At 45.7% G+C, this 14,764-nt stretch overlaps 1 protein-coding gene across 3 annotated transcripts in view; it reads left to right on the plus strand.

Annotated features, from left to right (window-relative positions):
• The first annotated feature begins 1,342 nt into the window (after positions 1 to 1,342).
• The window catches only part of LOC147015137 (uncharacterized), a 281,672-nt gene continuing 268,250 nt past the window's right edge, over positions 1,343 to 14,764 (plus strand). For all 3 annotated transcript variants that reach the window (XM_085849628.1, XM_085849630.1, XM_085849631.1), the window contains exon 1: positions 1,343 to 1,507. The gene's annotated coding sequence lies outside the window, so the exon portion shown is untranslated. The remainder of the gene's footprint in view (positions 1,508 to 14,764) is intronic.

Raw genomic sequence — 14,764 nt, forward strand, 5'->3', positions numbered from 1 at the left:
TGTGGGAAATCCATTTAAATTCCCTTACATTCGATGGGTTAATATGAGATTATGATCACGTTCAGGTGTGTGGCGTGTATCGAGCTACTGGCTCTGAAAGCGCCAAGAGAATTCAAAAAAGAGGAAGGAAAGATGGAAGGTGGAGGAGGAGCTGGGGGAAAGGGAGAGGTGAGGAAGAGGAAGTGGGGAGTTAGTGAGGGGGTGGAGTGGAGCAAGGGAGGGAGAGGGAGGGGTGGAGTGAATGAAGGGAGGGAGAGGGAGGGGTGGAGTGAATGAAGGGAGGGAGAGGGAGGGGTGGAGTGGAGCAAGGGAGGGAGAGGGAGGGGTGGAGTGAATGAAGGGAGGGAGAGGGAAGGGAGGGAGAAGGAGGGGTGGAGTAGAGGAGGGGGAGGACAGGGAGGAAAGGGGAAGGGAGGTGAGGAGGAGGTAGGGTGAGTGGATTTTGGGAGTAGGGGGTGGGTGGGGAGTGGATTTGGAGTAGGGGGTGGGTGGGGAGTGGATTTGGAGTAGGGGTGGGGCGGGGAGTGGATTTGGAGTAGGGGGTGGGGCGGGGAGTGGATTTGGAGTAGGGGTGGGGGTGGGGGAGTGGATTTGGAGTATGGGTGGGGGTGGGGGGTGGGGAGAGTGGATTGGGAGTATGGGTGGGGGTGGGGAGAGTGGATTGGGAGTATGGGTGGGGGTGGGGGTGGGGAGAGTGGATTGGGAGTAGGGGGTGGGTGGGTGGGTGGAAGTAGTTGGAGTGGATGAGAGGGTGGGTGAGGAGAGCATGAGAGGGTAGGGAGGAGGAGAAGAGGGGGAAAGAAGGGGAGGGGAGGAGTGGGTCAGAGACGGACGAGGGGTGACGAGGATGAAATGGTGGGGTGAGGAAAAAGTGGGAGGAGAGTATGGGAGGAGGGGAGGGTGAGAGGTTTGAGGAATAGAGGATTAGACTCTAAAACACTCTCGGAATTAGAGTGAAGGGTGGGTGAAAAGGAGAGTAGGAAAAGGTGGGTCTGGTGGAGGTGGAGGGCGAGGTGTGGAGGATGAGAGAAAAAGAGAGGGTGGGGAGGGAATGGGAGGAGCCGAGAAAGGGCGGAGTTCAGAAGGGGAGGAGTTCAGAAGGGCAGGAGTTCAGAAGGGGAGGAGACGAGAAGGGGAGGAGTTCAGAAGGGGAGGAGTTCAGAAGGGGAGGAGTTCAGAAGGGGAGGAGTTCAGAAGGGGAGGAGACGAGAAGGGGAGGAGTCGAGAAGGGGAGGAGACGAGAAGGGGAGGAGACGAGAAGGGGAGGAGTTCAGAAGGGGAGGAGACGAGAAGGGGAGGAGTTCAGAAGGGGAGGAGTTCAGAAGGGGAGGAGAGGAGACGAGAAGGGGAGGAGACGATTTTCACGCCGCTGCCTTCAGTGTTTCCGTGCTGGATGTTGTCAGCACCTTGGATCACACACACACACTTCGGGTTCTATTGTCGGTAAAACCCATTGACAGCCTCCGACCGTTCACTGGAGGAGTATCATCGGCGGTCCTCGTGAAGGGTGAGTCACTGATAAGACCGAGCACCGCGGATTGTACCCTAAACCCGTAAATCCGTGTCCACACACGGTCGGGTTGGCGCGCACGTGTCTTGTCCGCATTTCTCCATCTGTGGGATTAAATGAAATCCACTGATTAATTAAAGTGTGACCCGAGCGTTTGATTAATAACTCGACTCGAGTCCGGAGCCGCAGGTTGCCGACCCTCCCGAGCTGGAGCGACGCGGTGAATACAACAACCACCTCGTTGACAAACTTCGTGCACGTTGGTTCGTCATGTCTGAGTGTTCGGCGGTCGTTCGTTTAAGCCGAACAGTCACGAGTTAGTCATGGAGCCGTTGTGGCTCAAAGTGTTTCACGTAATTGAGAGAAATAAATTCCCTGTGAATCATTTTTCGGACTTGTGCCACCACCAGCACCACCACCACCGCCACCGCCAGCACCACCACCGCCAGCACCACCACCGTTTTAATGATCCCAATTATTGTTACCCTTTGTGTCCGGCTGGTGGAAATGTTTTTGGCCTAGTCTTTCACGAACTGGATGTCGAGGTTTGGCGTTCGACCGATTGTGACACGAATTGGTTCTTAGCCAAGCGCACCAACTAATCCCGAGCAGACAGGACGCCCAGCTTGATTCTCGTCCGAGGGAGAACGCCACTTGTGATGCACGGCATCTTACCTGTGAAACACCATTCTGCTCATATTTACATTCGGGTTGGGATCTACCACTGTCTGGACAACTCAAAGGTAAGTAAGCATGCCACCTCCACACTGGTTATCATGTCGGACCACTATTGCAGTATCTAGTCTAGGATAGTTAATTTTTTTTCATTTTAACCGGGTTGTCTGATTACCAAATATATTGTCGGTCAATACGGTTGTTTTATGGCAAGAATGTCTGCACCACCTTCCGCGTATTGCTCGTGCCGTTAATTCCCTCCAGTTCGGCGACGGTTTCAGGCAGGGTTGTCCTGCTACACCTTCACTGGGCTACGTGGACTTTTAAGGTGTTTCAGAACCAGGTACTTGTCCATCTTATGTATTAATATTTTCAAGTGGAGTTTGTGTGTTTGTATGTTACGTAATTCTTTCACGGCTGAACCAAAGCACCTGGAGACCCCCAAATGTTGGATGTAGGTACTTCAAAATCTGGGCAAGGTTTGAAGCGACCGCACATCGGCCTTGAACTCCGTTTTAAGGCCACCAAAGGCCACTATAAAGTGTATATTGGGATGCAGGTAATCATCACAAGGTCGATAACCCAACAGCTTTTCAATGTCCAGCACGTCCTACAACCACCGCCGGGAAAAGCTCACCCAGCCGGGCAGTGCCAGGGAGCCCCCGCTCGTATCGACGTATGTCCATATACACATTCAGTTTTTCCTCTCGTGATCTTCATTTCACAGGTGACATGGATTTTATTTTTTTCATTTTCACACCAATAAAATACTGTGCCCTCGCCTTTTCTTTCTCCTAATATTCTACATCCAACTTGCTTTGGAAATCGTAATGAGGTATTTGCAGGTGTCGATGTCGGTGTCACGTCGCATTGTGTATCATCGTCGCATGGAAGTACATTGGACTCCTGATGTGCAGGATCGTTTTGAATGTCGCACTCTGACCTCATCGAGGGACCGAAGCACTCTTGTCAATGTTTCTGAACTTTGTTCCCTCGCATGTTGTCATCTGTTGTTTGATTAGTTGCATTTGATCCGGTGAGTTGCTATGGCTTCTCTTGTGTTGTTTGCACTGCAGTTAAAGAAGCAGAAGCGTGTTATGTGTTTGCTTGACAGATCGAGGCTTATGGAAGAGTTAAATTATAGAGGGGGGGGTGATGAAGTGGATGCACGAGATCTCGAAGGATAAGATCAGCAAGTATACTCCAAATGATAGGAAAATATGAGGAGGCAGGGAGGTTGTGACTTTAGAAGATGTCGTACTAATATGTGGGTGATAAGATGGCAGTGAGCTGCCACCATATCTCAAATCCCACAGCGTCGTGTGATATCTGGTACGGCCGCTAACATGGAGGCAATTCTACAGATGAGAAAATATCTATTGGAGTGGACATCGGCACAAAGCTTGAGTTCAGAGAGAGTTACAAACCTGTAGGGATGAAGAGATGCATCTTGGAAGAGCTTTGGATTGAAAACCAGACGAAGCCACTGGATGAGATAGATCGACAAGACGCCGATTGAGTTGTGCTAACCGCCATGGGAAGCAAGCAGAAGCTGGTGTTCCGGGCGTTAACCCCACTCTGAGAGAAAGAGGACAAAAAAAGAATGTTGCTCTTTTTCCCGACGAAGGGTTCTCGTCTGAAACATCGGCTTCTACATGCTTCCCATGGCAGTTAGCACATCGCTATCAAGGTCTTGTCGATTTCATCATCAAGGATTGTACTACCTGTCTGCCGACGTAGATCGACCAAAGCCTTCACCAGGTCGGCAAGTCCTTCATTCTGCAGATGAGGCGTCAACCCGTTTGTGGTGAACGAGTAGCAGGCTGTCATCATGCTGGCCTTTGATTAGTCATGTTAGTGATGCTTATTGCCTTCAATGCCACTGTATCCAGATGAGCTGCTGAGGCATGTCTGGCTTTGAATGCTGTTCTGGAGAAGCAACAATGTGATTAGCCAGACTGGTGCTGTGTCTGTCGAGTCGAGAACGAGCTCGTATGGGGCTTGAGGTCTTGAGACTTGCTACTTCTGAAGTAAATAGATAAATAAGTACAAAGTAAGGATTTTTTTCTGTCGTGATTGGTAAAGTTTAGCAAATTGAGTGATGTCGGCTTGTTACCTAATCACCTGGATTGAGTGATGGATTCTTAGTTGAATACAAGTGTTGATTATTTTATTTATTTATACTTTAAATAAGTGTTGTTCTCTTCTTCCATGAGCCTCAACAGGGGGACAAAGGCTCAATAAATCCAAAGTGGGGTGAAGGGGAAATGGGAGAACAAGAACTTATTGATGCACCAGAGCATGAGGATAGGAGTTGCAAGTGAAGGAGGAGGGGGTGTGGGGGGGGGGTGTAATAGGGTCTCTGGGTGCAGCAATGCAGCAAACCTCAGAGATGGAAATGGTAGACACCTTGAGATGTCAGTGGGCAGCAGACTTTAAATCCTCGAGGAAACAGCTTGAACATAGACTTAGGAAGATGGTTCCACATGCGAGAGAAGAAGTGTATGAATTTGCTTTGGAAGTGTTGAGGGGTATCAATGATGGTTGCACACGTAAGGGAAGAGTGGTACGATTGAAAAGTGGAGGGTAACGAGGCGAAGATTTTTGCTAGAAGCATGCAACATCGAGATTTTCTCGAGAATGTAGCTGCTGTGGATTATTAGGTACCTGCAATACCGAAGGTGGACAGAGTTTATGTATTCACCCCTGTCTGTTTGTCTGTTTGTTTGTGAGCATGCTATCTCAGAGGTGTGGACAGGTTGGGTGTGTGACCCGGATGAATTGATTAGATTTTGGTGAAGATACGAATCCGGATACGAGAATTTTAGTGATTCTTTGCAATTGAGAGATTGGGGCCATAGATGATATACTGTCGGACTATGACATTCATGGTTCCGCTAGTCATGGTTCCTAAATTGTGACCTTCTACATTCGTGGCCCTGTGCTTCACGTATTTGCGTTATTTTTAATTTAATTTTTATTTTTTTCCCCTTATGAATCACAAACCACCTGGAACCTATCCCCCTTTTTCCCATGGAAACAATGCCCCGCCATTTGCGGCTTCGACATTCACGGCATTTTTCAGGAACATATCCCCCGCGTACATCAGGGTCCGACAGTATATCACCTTCTCAAAAAGTCGTGGACGGATTGTGACAAAACAAGGTGCTGATACTCCAGATCCCCCACCTTTTGGGTGGTATGAGGAATAGATCTGCATTGTATGAAAGCTAAATCTTGAATGTTTTTTGAAATGTCTTGTACCCAAGCCAAGTTACCAAAATGGTTGCCATGGCAACACAATTCAGCCAATCACAGCAGTGTTCTAATCAGGTTGAGATAATGTCATGAGGAATAAATATCTGCAATATGAAAGCTAAATGTTCAACGTTTTTTGAAATATATCTTGCACAAAAGTACATTTTCAGATGATTTGTCATACGAAGCTCATTTTAATGTCACCTGTCTCTGACCTTATCGGAGGGGGTGGGGGACAACTATGTGGATGAGTTGGTTAGGTGATGAGAACAAGCCGATTAGATTTTGGAGGTTCAGATCCAGATTTGTCCTTTCGGTGGGATACAAAATGTAAACTGTTCAGCTGGTGGGGGTATGTGCTCTTCCGAGTGCCATCCTAGTTTGGACGAGTAAGTATAGATTACATATTTTGATTAATGAGAAAGTTTACAAAATAAATAAATAAACAATGATGAATTTGCATTTAGAACTTATTTTTCTTTTTTTTATTCTTCTCCTTCTCGGTCGCTGATATTGAACTGCGCTTTGAGAACCTTTCTGAAACGCACTCTGAAAAAACATTTTCGCTTTTCTTTGTTGTCATTTGAGCAACTTCAAGATTGTGTTTCTAACTTTGATAGTCAGTTGTGCGTTGATTCCTTCAATTCAAAGCAGGTTTGAGTCTGGGGAGTCGTTGGGCCAGTGCCGCAAATGTGTGTATGTGTATATATATATATATATATATATATATATATATATATATATATATATATATATATATATATATATATATATATATATATATGTATATATGTATATATGTATGTATGTATATATATATATATATATATATATATATATATATATATATATATATAATGAAACACACTCACTTGTGGGGTGTGATTACACATTGTGTAAGCACATAAACCGTGTTTCCCCAATGTCTCGGGTCGCTCACGTGCATTTAATTTTTTTTTTCGTTTATCTATCTACAATTCCAGGTGTGTGTGTGTGTGTGTGTGTGTGTGTGTGTATGTGTTTGTGTGTGTGTGTGTGTGTGTGGGTGTGTGTGTGTGTGTGTTTGTGTATATGTGTGTGTGTGTGTGTGTGTGTGTGTGTGTGTCTGTGACCGCTGTTTCTTGACAACCACTGGTCCGATCCAATTTAAACTTGCCAGATATATTGCTGGGGACCTGAGGCTGTGCCTTTTCAAGGTTTGATATTAATCGGACAAGTGCTTCCCAAGTTATGGCCATTTATTTACGAAACCAATGACGAGACACGTTGTTGCGTGGGCGTGGCCGATGGGGGAAGGGAAGCTCAGCCGCGTTCCCCATTACGGGTTACAACGTACGGGCTTCCGGAGAGTGATGACCGTGTATTCTAATAATTTCTCGATTTCTTATGCGCATTTATAGATAAACACTATGCCCCAAGTTATGATCGTTTTCATATTAGACGATGCATAAATTTCGGTAACATCAGAGTGAGCTGGTGTGCTCCGAACCAGGAAGTAATTTTTTTTTGTTCCTCTCTTTTCTCTTCTCTTTTTGTTTTTCCTTGCGACGACATTGCGAAAAGGCAAAATACGTTTGCGCTAATTGAATAATTGGCCATTGAAACTAAATTGCGAATAATCATAACTGCGATATGCGAACTTCCGGGCAATGCAAAGAATGGGCATGCGAGAGCGAAGAAACGGCCTGTGTGGTTGTTGTTTCTTGCTCGCGGTTTGAATATTTATTTATTAAAATATAAATATATATATTTTTTTTTACGGGCACGTACTAGTATTTTCAATTATGGATGTTGACCAATTCTGTGATGTATATATTTTTTTTCCAGTGTACTGGCTCTGATGTCCATCGAGACGCAAAATTTCTGCTTTCTACGTCACCCAGAAGGTACCGATCTTTAATATCAGTCAGTGAGTTATTAGTTTGAAAGAACTTTCTATAAACATAAATAGATAGATAGATAGTTGTGGTTGTGGGGGTAGATGGAGGAATTTAATGGGAAAGTTAGGATTGAATAGAGTTGTTTGGTCCATGGACATGTAGGAGACATCTCGATGTAGTTCAGTCGGGAGATTGTGAGCTTAAGTGTTACTTGTCACCACATGGGGGGTGAGGGGTGCTGTGTTTGTTAGTTAGGGATGAAGGATACGTTTCCCCAGTATGTGATTGTCCCCTGTGACCTATTCCTGTGGTTTTTTTTTTGCATTTACAAGCCAACCAGGAAGAAGTGTTTTTTTTTTTATAATAACCACAACGATAACAAGCGAGCTCGGCACCGAGGAGGCAGAAGCCCCACCTTCCTCGGTTTCATGCGAGCAAGCCATGCCCTGGAGGTGGAACGGTATTCCGGTATGATGTCAGAGAGATCAGGAGGAACGCACAAGTTCGGAGTGAGGGACGCACACGGTCGAGAGAAAACGTCGCTAGGAGATTGCCTTTAAGAACAGGGCTTTACAGCTGGCTTTCCTTCGATGCATGACTACGACGGCACGATTCTTGTATTTGTGCTGAGGCATATTGGCTCACGTACTGATCAAGATGCTGGCCATTGGCTTTTCCTGGGTCGTATAAGACTGACCTCGAAGCCTCGTATTTGTCACTGAAGGGGACTGCGCTATTCTGCAGAGTACCGCGTATCGACAAGCGCGATAGACGAAGTTGCACAGCCGTCTCTGAGCCATGGTGTTGAATACCACTCACGAATTGCCTGACATACGTTTTTCCACTGCGAGAGAGTGGCTCAGGACCATTTTGGGCATGTCTACACTTGCAGGACTGAGCGCCGCAATTCCAAGTTCAATAAAGACCATCTCTGGACAAAGCTTAGTGCCAGAATAAAGAGAAGACTTTCTTTTATTTTGTTTCCCCTTGTCTGCATTTAAGGCTATGTGTAGAGGCGCCTCGACTTGAGGCTTGGTTTACCTCATATATTATTACGTTCTGAATTATTGTCTATTTTCATTAAATCCTGTGTTTATGAGTTGATTTGTCTGTGTATTTGTCGTGGGGTTTGAGTATAAACCCCCCTTGTGTTTCCTGTGCATCCATCTGTGCCTCTGTCGCTCTGCCAGTTCCGTGCCTTACCCTCCCGCTCGCGTTATAATCTCCGAGGATTAACGCGTCCGCCTCCTAAGGGAAACCGCTTGGCTATCTGGGCTGGCGGTGTGAACCGCTTGTCCACCACATTTGCATCGTGGGATTAATGTAGCTCTTTAACCTCCGCCATCGAAGATGGATGGAGGTTACTGTTTTCACCCCTTTCTGTTTGTTTGTTTGTTTGTTTGTGAACAGTATTACGGAAAAACTCTTCGACAGATTTCGACGAAACTTGGTGGGGGGGGGGAAGGGGGTTAGGTCTGGTCCAAGGATCATGCCATTAGATTTTGGACTTGGTCCAAAATCCAATATGGTCGCTACGGCGGCCAATTTGAAAAAATATTTGAATTTTTTTTTTGCATTTCTACATGTTTTAAGTGATTTCCAACCCCCCCTCCAAAAAAATTGTTAGAGAAAAAAATTTTTTTGCAACTTTTTTTTCAACAAAATTTCGATTTCTTTTTTTTGCATTTCTACATGTTATAAGTGATTTCCAACAAAAACATGCCAAAATTATAATTGCGGCTGATTTTGGAACTTCAGGTGGATATACCCACGTAAAATCAATTTGTCTCAAGGAATCGAGTTATGACAAATTAATTGAGTATGTAAAAGTAAAAGGGAAAGTTACAAACTATAACTCCGTGAGCACTGTTGACGTCAAATTGAATGAATAGGATATCAGGTTCACTTGAGTGATCTCGCAGTATTTGCGGTGGAGGTTTTGCACTCTACCGAGTGCTCCCCCTCGAGTTTTAACCTGTCTCTGACCTTATCCTACGTTACTGAAAACAAAAATGTAATATTTATATCAAGTTCTTTCTAACCACTAACTCACTGACTGATATTAAAGACTGGGACCTTCCACGTGACATAGAAAGCTGACATTTTGTGTGCCAATGGACATCGAAGCCGGAACACCAGGAAAAATCACAGAACTGTCGGAAGGCATCTGGAAATGAAAAAAATCAAATGCAGGTGAGTGACCCGAGACGGTTGGGGAGCATGGTTCGTATGCTTACATAATGTGTAAGCACATCCTGCTTGTGTGTATGTTTGATATATATATATATATATATATATATATATATATATATATATATATATATATATATATATAGTCATAATTTTATTATTATTTTTGCTGTTCCTTGAATCTATTTATCTTTTTAAACTCCTTTGCTATGATGAGCCTATTCCTATGCATGCCACTGTGCTCAATGTTTTATTCGGGGTTGGGGGGGGTATATGAAGTTCTGGGGGGGGGGGTGACACCTCTTGTTTGAGTGATGTTTCATAAGAGGAAGAGAAAACATTGTGTGAGGGTTTATTAATTGCACTTTTACTTTTGACAGTTTCAGGTTTCCATCGTGTACTGCCTTTTGGCTGCTGGTTGCATCATTGGTTATGGGCGTGGCTATGCCGCTGATGCAGTGCCCCTATTACTCGTATACTGGTGCTCATTTTGCCAACCTTGTAAGAATGACAGGCTGAGTCAACCCCCTGGTGTTAATTCAGTGGCCCCCGGGGCTTGAACTCAGGACTCTGGGATCGTGCGCCACCACCCTAACCGTTAAGCAAACACCAGGCTTACAGTTTCTGGTGTTTTATTCATAAAAGCTTTCACTACAAGATCTAGAGTCCATTATATTTTATTATTTATCACTTTGAAGGTAGCAGGTTTGTCACCGAGTTACCTCTATCTCACATTATTGTACACACAACAAATGCTGTTCCTTTTTTTTTTTAAAAAGTTTATTTTATTTTTCTGTATGTAGTGGTAGTGTTGGTGGTTTCCTGCAAGTTATCTGCGTCATCGCAACGTTTTGGTCCATTATTTTTACTTCATTTAGGCTGAAGCCGTCATTTCTTTGGTGAAGATTTTCCAGCGCCCTCCGTCTTACCCCATCTCTTATTATCCAATGATTCATGTGTGTTTCCACATTAAGGAAAGCTGTAGATAAAAGAAAATGAAATATCATCTTGATTGGAACCGATTCATACTGACTGAGGTATAATTTTCATCTTGTCTCATGCGTCCCATAAAGTCCTGAATTTCAGCTTTTATTTGTTCGAAACTTTACCAGGTTAACTATCGTGCACGCGGATTGCTTAGTTTCATATTTACTTCCATGGGATTTCCAGCCACAGTGGTAAACATGGGAGGGTCATGTGATGATCGAGCTCCATAGCCTTTTCCTCAAACACGAGAAACACTGCGGAGTTGTTGAGTGTATTATGTCTTGGAAAAGATGGAAATCGAGGCAGGCCCAGATGCACTGCATAGATCAATTACCCATTGTGCTTTGGTGTGAGAGAGGAATTTTTATTCGGCCATGGCTCCACAAGAATGCTCTGACGAGCTCGTATTTTGAACGTTTGGTTGCCATATAGCATATAATGGTAACAACGGATCGCTACAACATTAATTGCATTAAGTTCAGAGTGAATGTGAAAAAAAAAAAATTCTGTAGTTTTTAAGGGCCGAAGATGTCTCACAAATCGTACATATACACATGCAGACAGAGATACCAGAAAACGCAGGACTTGACTTTTGACAAAAAAACAGCCGTCGACTTTGGGAGGAAGTAACCTGCTGGGAAACACTGAGTACCAACGTGCCGTTGTCTTTGGTACTTACTCAGCCAGGGTCAGAAAGGAACCGCCAACTTCCCAGATTCAGTGGACGCTCTAACTCCAACACCACGCAGTCTGGTAAAGTGTAATATCTCTTCGGAGAGATTGATGTTTGGTTTGTAGTTTGTGCTGAAAGATCAGACCTTTTAAATGAATTATTGGTTCACGAAAAAATATTTTCATGAAAAAAATAAGTGGCCACTATATTCGTTATTGTTGTGCGTCTGTCTTCATCCCGAGCATAGCTCCGTGGGTTTTGATCCGATCCTGATAAAATTTTGGTGGGAGGTTTATATCATGATCTAGTTGTGTTATCCTGAGAATGCGCGTAGTGCGCCCATTATGGGCTGAGCCACGCCCAAAAAACGTGTTTTTAGGGGGTAGCCGATTTCAAGTTACATCTTCTCCGAGGGGTTTGTCGAATCTGGCAGTGGTTTCAGTATTTGGTTAGCCCAATGGCACCTGCATAGCCCCACTGAGCTCGATTTTTCATTTTCGTGTCAAGGTCACAAGGTCACGAACTTAGAAAATTGCGAATTTTGACATGAAAAGCAGAAGACCGCCCAAACTTTGAGAGCTAGGATGACAATATTTTTTTATGCATAATCTTGACGTCATTCCCCACCTAAAGTCTTAAAACCATTTTTCTCTATCTCGAACACCTTGCCCATGGCGCCCCCCTTCAAGTTTGTTTTTACGCTGATTTCATCAAAGTATGGTTAATCCGAGGAGTGTGAAATGCCATATAGCCTAGATGACGTTATATTGTTCCTGGAATGTTCCAGAGGAAGTTTTGCACCAAAGGTCATAATCCTTGACCTTTGACCTTTAAAGTTCACAAAGGTCAAATTTTCAAAGTTGTGGGAATCGAACCGGGTTTTCGACCTTCTTCGACGAACTAACTCCAATAAGCTATAGCACGTATCCTGTTTCCTTATTTTAATGTCCACAACATTGTTTTGTGACCTTTAAAGGTTATGCAAAGGTCAAATTTTGAAAGTTGTTGAACGAAACCGGGTTTTCGACATTTTGCAGCTAATGTCCTGTCACACGTACCACATCATGTTGATCATTTTTATAACTTGGTCAAACATTATCACATTGTCTCATCCTTGACTTCTGAAACGATCTACATCGTCAAATACTGCTCGTGAACCATCGTCGTCTTCAGACTTGTTATTATTTTGGATACAGAATCTAGGCTTGTGGAAGAGTGAGAACACAAAACTAACAGCAGAAAGAGAAGGGTTGAAACACCAACAGCAGGGCCAAGGGACAAAATACATGGAGACAGACAGCAAAGGATGTGGGTAAGGATGAGGGGAAGGGGAGAATGCAGAGAGTGGACAAAATGGATACAGAAGCAATTGCTCGGGAAAGAAAAACCTAAAACTTTGGAGGAGGGTGTTGATGGGGATAGAAAAGATCATCGTTTTGGGTGAGGGAATGATCTGAGATTGTGGTGAACAGCTGTTTTGAAAACCTGGAGGGAGGATTGAAGAGAATATGAAAGTTGGTTCCACAGTCAGGAAAAAGAGGAACAAATGAGTTTAGGTGAGCAGTATTCCTGGATTTATAGAAGGGGGTTGCTAATGGACTGTGTGTGCCCTACACAAACCTGGGGGGGGGGGGGGACAAAGCACGGAGAGGTCACAGGATGCAAGACCAGAAAGGAGGTGGTAGAAGACAGACCACCGACCTGTCTGCAATGGCAAATTGATAAGCCCAAAGAGTCGGCTTCATTGCAGGAGATTCCAAAGATCTTGAAGGCCTTGTTTTCCATGGTATCAAGCTGAGCACAGTGCGAGGTAGGGGAGCCAGCCCAGAGGAGAGAGAGCAGTATTCCAACAAACTGTGGATGAAAGCCTTTTAAGTGGATAAGCATTCAGGTCTACGAAGGAAGGACTTTGGTGAACAGAGCATGTCTAGTCAGCAACAAGTTTTGGAAGCCAACTTTGAAAGGGGATAGGCTGCAGCCTACTTCTCTGGAAGATGAGGGATGTCACGGCAGAGTGTGGAGTCCTCAGCAAAGAGATAAAGGGGATTTTCCAGAGAGTTAGAGAGATCATTTATGAAGATTAGGATTGGGTGTAGAACACTGCTTTGGGGCACTCCAGTCTTGACAGGGAGAGGAGATTAAAGGGTTCCGTTGAGAGCCACATGTTGGCTACGTGAGTGGAGGAAGTCAATAACCAAAGAGGGGAGGGAGTTAGTCTTGGATGCTGTAGGTTGAGAGTTTGGAAAGCAGGATGGGGTGCCAGACTATCAAAAGCACGATATATTGTTGTGTGCCGGGGTTCGGTGGCGAGGACGACCGCCAGATGGAGCAGTAGAGTCGTCTCCCACCGAACACCCGGAATTTAGGTCGTGACTCTCGGACAACTTCGAAGGTCACGGGTCCCTTCGCGGACCGTGGACGCCAATATTTCGACCGCGTGGCGTGACCACGCAGTCAAGCTACCGGGGAAACCACACCCTCGGCCGACTTGGTTCAAACCGAGTTGCTGTTACCGACTCGGATCTGGCGTAACTGAGCGGAAGTTACCAAAGCCGCGCCGGACCAAATGAACAATTTACGGCACCGACTGCCTCACTAATTCTCAATACACACCATGTTGGGTCAATGGGAGAAAGCACAGAAAACGAGCTGGAACATTTAACACGGGGGTTTATTTATGTACATTAATCGGGGAGGGGAGCACACAAAGAGCAGAGTTATCCGAATAAAAGAAATGCAGGCAATATACAGTGAGCGAAAAGCACTTAACAGTTCTACTTGACACACACACACACACACACACACACACACACACACACACACACACACACACACACACACACACACACACACACACACACACACACACACACACACACACACACACACACACACACAAATGATGGCTGCGGCCTTTATTTGGCCCTTCAACTCAGGAGGGAATGGCGAGCTGAGGGCAGGGACCTATTCTTGCACCTGTCCACCTCGTGCGGTCTGGTCGAGCTTCTCCGGTGGCGGGGACTCGAACCCGCCGCCAACAAAACAACACTAAGCACCAGGGACCAGGAACGACGCAGCGGACGCCAGCTAGCACGGGAACGGACCAGACGAGACTAGCACCCACGGGTAGACGAGAACGCAAGCAGGCAAGACAAGGCTTCTTCTCTTTTTCCTTCCTTCCTTCCTCTTCGGCTCCCACCGACTCTTATCCTTCCCCTCCCCCGCGGGTCGAGGGAACCGCTCTGAGGGACTTGCCTCCGGATCGGACGAGGGGCGAACATCCCATCTGGCTGGGCGGGGCTGCCCCTGAGGTGGTCAGCCTCCTGATTGGACGAGGAATCTCGGGGGGGGGGCAGTGTCGAAGCGTCTCGAAGGCCCACCCTCAGAAGAGGCTCCGTAGTAGCTTTCGGCACGCTGGCCTCCCATTGGCTGGGGCGCGCGTGCAATGCTCGCCCTTCGCTCATTGGCTGAAGGAAACGTTCCATGCCCTTCCTCGGGGTGGAGCCTCGATCTGAGGTGATGGAGGCTCCGCCCACGCTTTCAGCCAAAAACACGTGGGCAATGGCGACCGGGTTGAGTGAGGGACGGTGC

Source organism: Eptatretus burgeri, chromosome 12, assembly GCF_056783735.1.
Source record: "Eptatretus burgeri isolate ZD-2024b chromosome 12, Ebu_testis_v1, whole genome shotgun sequence".
NCBI classification, from domain to species: Eukaryota; Metazoa; Chordata; class Myxini; order Myxiniformes; family Myxinidae; genus Eptatretus; species Eptatretus burgeri.